The 10,000-nt window shown below is 43.0% G+C and overlaps 1 long non-coding RNA gene across 1 annotated transcript in view; it reads left to right on the top strand.

Annotated features, from left to right (window-relative positions):
• LOC306936833 overlaps positions 1–10,000 on the top strand; it is a 167,418-nt gene that overhangs the window by 115,685 nt on the left and 41,733 nt on the right. The window contains exon 3 of the long non-coding RNA XR_013791546.1: positions 7,730–7,783. This is a non-coding gene — a long non-coding RNA (uncharacterized lncRNA). The remainder of the gene's footprint in view (positions 1–7,729; positions 7,784–10,000) is intronic.

Consider the following 10,000-nt stretch of genomic DNA (forward strand, 5'->3'; position numbering starts at 1 on the left):
CCAACCTGTTTGACACTATTGCAAGTGGGCCCCCAAATAATTGACAAACCGCTACGATGTAGTTGATATTATACAGTAACATTAATATGAAACAATGAAAGTAAAAAAATGTTAAAAAAATAATATATATATATATATATATATATATATATATATATATATATATATATAGGCTTTACATTATTAACCCTTAGACAGATTACTACTGGAAAACACGTGGAGTTTTGCATTAGTCTTTTCTGCCCTGTACGTGATTTTCCGTAGTTCTCTTTTTTTATTAATACCAATATATTAATTCGGTCCGCACCTCTGTATATAGTATTGAGCATAAATATCAACTACATTTCCCAGAATTCCCGTGTCACGTGACACACGTGTATGCTTTCCTATTGGAAACTGACGCCCAGCCCCCAGTGAACAGGGGGGTTGGTTGACTCCTCCGAGGTGGGCACTGGAGGAAGAGTTTTTCAGCCAGGTTTGCAGTCGCCGCAAAAAAAACAATCTGAAAAATGATCCATCCGTGTCCAGTGGCATTCTCCAGTCCCAGACCGTTGGCCGGGCTGCAACATCCACCCTCGCGGATTACACGTGTGCAATGTTTTTTCTTCTCCCCACCGGAGTTACCACCAAGGCTGATGCCTTCGCTAAAAGGTAATTTTATTGTATTCGAAAATGCCCTAATATGACATGTCTAGTAAGACGATCCCTATATTTGGCCCGAGCCGACCTAGTGCTGATATCAGATAGATGTGGTAGAACCATATATGGATAGATCTAACTGGTTTAGTCATCGTGACATGCATAGTCGGAGAATATATAACAAGGGTCGGTACTATAGGTGATCGACGTAGCTAACAAAAACATCTGATCAAATGAATGTATTGTACTGTGTCTTTGTGGGCCGAATCGTGGCATCGTGGCATACAAATAGATGTTTGTATAATTAGTATCACGATAAAATAATATGGCGACGTTAGAATGACACCACCAATGAGTGATCGCGTGTAATGTAGCTGCCCAGCGTATATCCAGCACCATCACGTCACCACATTCCACTGGCTGTTGGCTAGTAGTAGTTGCTAACAAACACTGCACAAATGGTACTGGCTATTGGCCGGGCCACAAGCCCGGGCAATAGCCAGTACCAATGTTGCTGGATGATTGCGACGCAATGGTGCTGGATATACCCTGGGCAGCTAGCTACATTACCACCGATCACTCATTGGTGTTTCATTCTAACGTTGCCATATTATTTTATCGTGATACTACTTATACAAGCATCTATTTGTATTTGTCATGCCACGACTCGGCCCACAAAGACACTGCACAATAAAATCATTGATCGCCAGCAGCCGGGTAAAACGCCATGTAATAGTAGCGTGCACTGACTACAGCTAAAATGTTTATTTATTTTTATATATTTAGAACTGGCATCAGATGAGGAGGAGGAGGAGGAGGATGAAGAGTCAAGACTGCGATGGCGTTCTCCGACACTGAACCGGATTCATTCATTCATTCATTTCAGGGGGGGGCAGTTTTTGGGTGTTTTTTTTATTTAGCCTACTCACACATAACCTGACTCCGCCAGATGGGGCAGCAGAGAGTACACTGGGTTCCCCCCTCCTGCTCCCATCTGGGAACTCTCAGGCAGACTTGATGCCCGGCCACAAAACGGCCTGGCCAATCAGCAGCAGCTAGAAGCGAAGTTGCTCACAAAACGGCCTGGCCAATCAGCAGCAGCTAGTAGAAGCTAGAAGCTGCTGCTAGAAGTTGCTAGAAGCTGCTGCTGATTGGCCAGGCCGTTTTGTGGCCGGGCATCAAGTCTGCCTGAGAGTTCCCAGATGGGAGCAGGAGGGGGGAACACAGTGTACACTCTGCTGCCCCATATGGCGGAGTCAGGTTAACTCACACACACACACCGTCAAGGACTGGGTTTGGGGACATTTGGGAGGAGTAGCTCTGATCCATAGCTCTAAATGCGCATTTAGAGCTATGGATCAGAGCTAGGGGAGGAGTAACTGTTTTGTATGTAGGCCTATTTATTTTCTGTAATATTTATCATTTTATTATGTTAGTAGTCGTAAAAAATAAAAGACGCTTTTACAATGAGTTAGACCTGTCATGACTATTTTGTTCACTATTGTGAGGTTTATTGTATATGACTAAGCAAGTTTCAACTGTGATTTACTCTGTAACGGTAGATGGTAATAACTCAATTTCTTTTTTATAATACAGTATACATTCAAGTCTATATTTTGATACATATCATGGGCACCAAGTCATATCAAAACAATGTCCTTGGATGTGTTTTTTATCAAAACTGTGTTTCTTCATAACAGGTTTTTGAGATACATGCATGAATAGACAAGGTACTGGTAAGACTATGTAAACATGGTATATATCAAAATGTGCGTTAGAATGTCTAATTTTACCCCAAAAAAGAATTGAGTTTATATGATGTTCCAATTTCAGAGCTATGGGGACTTTTAGCTGGATAGGTCAGATTGATCATGACTGACCATGCTATTTATAGATGGCAAAATATCTACAGTGGTACATGTGAGAAACTTTTTATTTTATTTTAATTGAACTAGACAACTCACCCTTTAAAATGAGATATTGCATGGCTATGTATGCCCAGCAGAAAAAAAGTTATTTAGAAAATAAAACTTCAACCGGGCATAACTTTTTTTGGTTGTCCTAGAAACAGAAACAGTGTAAATGCAGGCTCTTTTAAATGGCTTCCAACACAAGAACTAAACATTTTATCAACTCAGTTCATTTTTTTCCTGTAAGCAGACAAGTCAACCTTTCTCTGAAGGTCTTTCGTTGTCACACATTCACAACAGAGAATTTTCAATAAATCATTCAAAAACGCCATTCTGGCCATAGAGAAGTCTACCTACTATATAGAAATCCTTGAAACGCTCAAAGAGTTAACAAGTTGTGTTGTTGATGTTAAAACACATTTTGTGCCCAAAGACGTCTGTGGACGTCTTTGGTATTACCGCACGGGCAGAGCCCAAGACGTCTGTGGACGTCTTTGAAAAAATAAATAAATATATATATATATATATATATATATTTTTTTTTAATAAAAAAAATCAAAACAATTATTTATTTTTATTTTTTTATACGTGGTGCCAAAGTTTGTGTTTTCGCCATTGAGAATGCATTTGGCGTTTAAATTAAATAACTCAGAAACTATAAAACATTTCAAAGTAAAAAGTTCCAGCATGTGTCTCCACAGTCAGCTGAATTATAAAAAATGTGAATGGATTTTCTAGGTGAAAGTGATTTTTGGGCAGTTTTGCGTGGGCTCTCAAATATCCAGGGTACAACTTTAAGCTACGATCATGGATCTATTATTTCTAATGAACGCTCACTACCCTACAGAATGACTGTTGGCTGATATCTTTAAAGCAAAGTCACTGACCCCATGCAGCTTTAAAGAGAACTGCAGCAGCAACATTTATACATGCTGAAGTACTGCAATCCTGAGGTTGTTTGATAAACGGTGGATTTCTATAGCGCCTATAATATATCCAAAGCGCTTTACGATGAGCAATACATTACACTGTGGGACAGCAGGTATAGAGCGGCCGGCCTCTTGGGAAACGTAAGGTTTCCGCTTTGATCCCCTTGGGCTCCCCCTTTGTGTTGAAGTGTCCTTGAGCAAGACACTGAACTCTATACCGTCACCGATGAGCAGGTTTGTGACTCGCACGGTTTCTCCTCTAGCCATCAGCGTGCGTGCGTGCGCGCGCGTGTGTGTGTGTGTGCGCACAATATTTGTGTGCATATGTTAATATGTATATTTATGGGTTTTTTATGCACGTGTGGCTGTGTGTGCGTGTGCGCGCACACGTGAATGGGTGAATGAGATAAATACTTTTCAGGATTCAAATTCAAAAGTAGCAGATGTACATGCTCAAAACTGGAGCTTGTGGATCTGCTACTTTGGATGTTATTTTTGTGAAGGTGTTGATTTATGAAAAAACACACAAAAAGTCAAAATATGGAGATAAGAGGTTTCTGCCCAAATGCACCGTTTTCCATTTCCTGTATAAAGATGGCCAGAGGAAACCAAACTGCTCATCAGGAGCAGTTACAGTTCAGTGTCATGCTCAAGGACACGTCGGCACAAAGCGGGCACCTTCTGGCTCCCAGACGTCCTGAACCACTGTTTGGCCCGTGTGTGTGTGTGTGTGTGTGTGTGTGTGTGTGTGTGTGTGTGTGTGTGTGTGTGTGTGTGTGTGTGTGTGTGTGTGTGTGTGTGTGTGTGTGTGTGTGTGTGTGTGTGTGCCATGTCTTGCACTACATCATCATATGTTTCTGATAACCTTGGATAGCCATATGCTAGTCCTGTGTGCAGTGCATGGTGGAAAAAGTAATCAGATGTTTTACTCAGGTTAAAGTATCAATACTGCAGTGTAGAAGTTCTTGTAGCTTGTATGTAGATCATGCTATTTTCAAATGCCCCAAAATGTATATAGGGCTGAATTAGTTAATGTATGTTTTGTAATGATAATAATCAAAATCTTCAAAGTAACTAGTAACTAAACATTTCAAATAGTATTTGAGTAAATGTGTGACACTGGCAGCCACATAAATGTGTGAAGAAATGTATGTCCTGTCCTGGTATGAGTATTGAAAGAACATGAAACATAACATACTGGGTGATAACAAGGGAAATATATATTGGTTAAAGTATATACAACGTAGTGTACAGATTTTTGTTTTGTGTTTTTGAATATGTCCTTCATTTTATGTTGTCAAGGTTTGACAATGGGGGGAGCTGTGGGGGAAAGCATGTTAGCAATAGTTCCAGGAAGTGAGGCGGCCGTGGGTTCCATTTAAGAGCCTCTACTAAGAGCCAATACTAAACCATAATCACAAATTGATAAACCACAGAGTATATATAGTAGTGGGGCCGGGAAACTTTGAGATCTGGGAGAAGAAAGTTAGCTCTGAATCCATGCAGAGCTTTTGGACAAAGGGGAACCTGCTGTGGCATCCTGACTAGCCGCAATTTGCAACACTTCCAAACTCCAACACTTGAAAAATAATCACCTGCACGGAATGTCTTGACAGAAAGTTACTCATAACGTGTCTACAGTGGACTTTTAATATGAAACAAACGCTTTGCAGATTGAAAGAGGATAATTCAAGCTTTCCCTACAGCTGCAATGTTGGGTGAGTTTGACGTTGTTTAATACAAGCAGATCGGAAATTTCAATTTGATCAATGGACTGTCAATGGAGGGTATTGCAACTCTAGATTCAACCCATTATAAAAACAAATCTAGTGTTGCAAACTGCTTTGAGCAATGCATTGCCTTTCTATTTGATTACTTTATGGATTACTAGATTTTGTATAACACCACAAATCTGGTACCTGGCACATATTTGTGTGCGTGCGCGTGCGTGACCATGTCTCTTATTGTGTCAGAGGACCTGGTCAAACAACAGTACAATGATGAGATAACGAGTCACTGTCTATCAGCAAACACTACAGCATTGTACTCATTAACTGTGTGTGTCTGTCTGTCTGTCTGTCTGTCTGTCTGTCTGTCTGTCTGTCTGTCTGTCTGTCTGTCTGTCTGTCTGTCTGTCTGTCTGTCTGTCTGTCTGTCTGTCTGTATTACAATCGTGTGTCTCTGTTAACCTGTATGCCTGCCTGTCAACCTATTCTGTACCAAAGCCATGTGATGCTGTTCCTGTGTTTATACTGCCCTCTGCTGGGGGAGAGAGAGAGAGAGAGAGAGAGAGGGGAGAGAGAGAGGAGAGAGAGAGGGGAGAGAGAGGGGAGAGAGAGAGAGAGAGAGAGAGAGAGAGAGAGAGAGAGAGAGTTAGTTAGTTTTTGGCAGTAGTGTGAACCTTTGCATAGAGGGAGAGGTTGTCTTGTTTGCCATTTTGTTGAGTCTAGATTGAGACGTATTGAGGATGCGTCTTGTTTTGACAATGTAGGAATCTAATTATATCGCCTTGAAAAACCTCCTGGAATTGACTGGAAATTCACAAAACATGGAGATGAGGGGTGTAAGCAATTTGTGCACGTGCACATGGGCGTGCATGTGTAATAGTACTGCTATACTCGTGAGGGCCACATATCTGTACAATGTAAAATATAGAGATCTACAAGCCCACAACAACACATCACACGTTTACTAGTTGTAGATCTATACTTGGCTTCAGGGTATATATATAGGGTATATACAATATATATAGTGTGTGTGTGTGTGTGTGTGTGTGTGTGTGTGTGTGTGTGTGTGTGTGTGTGTGTGTGTGTGTGTGTGTGTGTGTGTGTGTGTGTGTGTGTGTGTGTTCACACTGGGGGGGGGGGGGGGGGGGGTCCCTTCAGGTGACAGAGTCTCACTCTCATCTCTCTTCTGCAACAGCACACTCAATTTGTGTTTGTCTTTCACTCACTTTTCATTTTGTCCTTGCCCCACACACACACACACACACACACACACACACACACACACACACACACACACACACACACACACACACACACACACACACACAGTTGTTGTTATAATGCGGTGTTTTCTTTTTTTTTCGCATTGCGATAACTTGTGAATTGGTAGATGGTGTTGATTATTTGTTCTCCACTCTGCCAAAGGAACACCACTACATCAAAGACGTGTTGACGCCGGTGCGTCTCAATCACTCTCCAAAATCTCTCTCTCTCTCTCTCTCTCTCTCTCTCTCTCTGTGTAGCTGTTCTACAAAGTGTTTTCATGTCAATTAGCGTCGCTCGATGGGTGGAAACCTTGTATATCTGAAAAACTATTTTGTTTTCTCAATTATTATTCTAAAATGTATTTTATGTTTTATGTTTTTTTACACCATTGTATGATAAAGTATGTGAAGTACAGTAGTGCTATTTTGTTAAAGACACTGCTTGCTTGGACCCATGTGGTTCCCTTCGTTAAGGTCCTTGCGTACTGGGTGCTGTTTTCGGAAAAACAGTGCTAAAACGCAGCAGTGTCCAGACACCTTTAAAGTCGCGTAAGGGGCGTCCATTTGGTTCCTCAATCCGTAATATTGCCTGGGACCCCCTAGAACCCTCTCAAGGACCCCTCAGGATCCCCTAACCACACGTTGAGAACCACTGATGTTATCATAACACACCATTTACAACCTATTTGTTTGTTTTTGTATAACCTCAGAAGTGGGATGAAAAATGCATTGCCAATGTGTTTTCATTCGAGACACAATGTGTATAATTCTTTACTCATTTAAAATGCATAAAAGGGACTAATTGAATGCTGGAAAAATAATTACGCTACATTTTTTTCTTCTTTTTTCTTATTGTCAGATGAGCCGATTAATAATCACCAGATTAATTCATCATGAAAATAGTTCCAATTCAATGTGCTTACAGGCATGAAGAATGAACCGGGCCGAGTGGAAGTAATTACTGTTTGTATGCAAACAACAGAGTGATGGAATGACTCTCTCTCGCTCCGTTTCTCTCATGACTCCTCTGTCAATTTAATTCAATGTCGTCGCCGTCGGCTTGAAACCTTATATGTCTGTTACATTTCAGGGAAAGGGTAGGTAAAGAAAGACAAAGGAAGCTGTGAAGCCGGTCGGTTGGCACAGCTGTCTACCACCGCAGAGGTTGTGGGTTCAAATCCACCGTGGTGCATCCGCCTTTGTCAAACAAATAAATGTCTCTCTCTCTCTCTCTCTCTCTCTCCCCCCCTCTTCTCCAGGGTTCCGGTAAAGACATCAACAGTGGTGGTTGCCTAAATAAGGACAGCATCACGGTAGGCACAGCACATGCAACGTTTATCTATCTATCTATCTATCTATCTATCTATCTATCTATCTATCTATCTATCTATCTATCTATCTATCTATCTATCTATCTATCTATCTATCTATCTATCTATCTATCTATCTACCGTATCTAATATATTTTCACATTCATCTATCGACCTGGTCTTTGAGAAAGGACCACAATGAAAATGGTTTTGCCGTGTAGTATATATTAACCGTATGACAATAGGCAAACAACCTGTACAACCTCCTCTTCTCCGTGTCTCTTCAACTTCTCTCCTCTCAGCAAGAGTGCATCTGACTTAGAATGCAAGCACAGCGTTGTGTAAGTGCTTATTTTGGTAACAATATACTATATAGGCTACTATATTGATTGCTTTTCCCTCCGAAAATACAAACAAAAATAGCCGATCTTCAAGCTCACAAGGTGTCGACATGGTGTGAGCAAGTTTGGCAAAGAGACTCTGTGTAAGGGGGGTGGGGGGCGGTTCAGGTAAAGAGACTCTGTGTAAGGGGGGTGGGGGGCGGTTCAGAGAGACTCTGTAAGGGGGGTGGGGGGCGGTTCAGAGAGACTCTGTGTAAGGGGGGTGGGGGGGCGGTTCAGGTAAACGACAGTTTACTACTTGCTTACTACTAAGTCTAGAGAGTTAAGCCGTTTCTTTCTATTCTCCCCTAAATCGATTAGTTTGTATTAAAATGTATTTATTTACAATCTATTAAATTGATTAGTTTGAAGAAGTGCAGTACTGCGCTGCCAGAGACTGCATGTGCCATTTGGGGGCAGCAGTAGCTCAGGGGTAGAGTGGCCGGTAGGGCAGAAGTAGCTCAGGGGTAGAGTGGCCGGTAGGGCAGCAGTAGCTCAGGGGTAGAGTGGCCGGTAGGGCAGAAGTAGCTCAGGGGTAGAGTGGCCGGTAGGGCAGCAGTAGCTCAGGGGTAGAGTGGCCGGTAGGGCAGAAGTAGCTCAGGGGTAGAGTGGCCGGTAGGGCAGCAGTAGCTCAGGGGTAGAGTGGCCGGTAGGGCAGAAGTAGCTCAGGGGTAGAGTGGCCGGTAGGGCAGCAGTAGCTCAGGGGTAGAGTGGCCGGTAGGGCAGAAGTAGCTCAGGGGTAGAGTGGCCGGTAGAGCAGCAGTAGCTCAGGGGTAGAGTGGCCGGTAGAGCAGCAGTAGCTCAGGGGTAGAGTGGCCGGTAGGGCAGCAGTAGCTCAGGGGTAGAGTGGCCGGTAGGGCAGAAGTAGCTCAGGGGTAGAGTGGCCGGTAGAGCAGCAGTAGCTCAGGGGTAGAGTGGCCGGTAGAGCAGCAGTAGCTCAGGGGTAGAGTGGCCGGTAGAGCAGCAGTAGCTCAGGGGTAGAGTGGCCGGTAGGGCAGCAGTAGCTCAGGGGTAGAGTGGCCGGTAGGGCAGAAGTAGCTCAGGGGTAGAGTGGCCGGTAGGGCAGCAGTAGCTCAGGGGTAGAGTGGCCGGTAGAGCAGCAGTAGGATGGGAACCGCAAGGTTCACAGGCTCTGTCCATGGTGCTGAATGCTCTAGTGCTGTTAGCTAGGGACAGGCTCTGTCCATGGTGCTGAATGCTCTAGTGCTGTTAGCTAGGGACAGGCTCTGTCCATGGTTCTGAATGCTCTAGCGCTGTTACCTAGGGTGCTGAATGGCCTACAAAGTCTGTAGTAACACTTTACCGCCGGCAGATGGAGCCAGAGTGCCAATTTAGCTGTATACTACTGCTATTGCTATTACTACTGAAAGCATATGATACACAAAAGGTCTGCATGGGTTAGGAGGCTGGGAGTGGAGTTGGCTTGGAGTTGTGGAAGAATGTGTGAATGAATGCACACATGGCATTATTGCTGTTAGGTAGAAACCTTTTATCTCTGTGCTTCAACTTTGTGTGTTTTACATTGAATGAATGTCCTAGTTTATCATGCACATCATATACTTCCTACATCACGCAACGGCGCAGAAGTAGTGGAGATAGTCTATCTACAATCTGAGTTCTGAGCTTGTGGATCGACAGTTTCTTTTATTTGCTATTTTTGAAAAAATATTGACAGCGAAAGTGGTCTTGGATCCATTGCAAAACGGGCCTTTTTTTCATTTCCTGCAAAACAACATAACAAATGTGTCTACCCGAAGTGTATTACGACATGAAGCAAACGAATTGGCAGTGAAGTTCTTATGATTGGAATGGTGGAGTTGTATTGGGGTGCATTAGGGGA

Source organism: Electrona antarctica (assembly GCF_951216825.1).
Source record: "Electrona antarctica genome assembly, chromosome: 14".
Taxonomy (NCBI): Eukaryota; Metazoa; Chordata; class Actinopteri; order Myctophiformes; family Myctophidae; genus Electrona; species Electrona antarctica.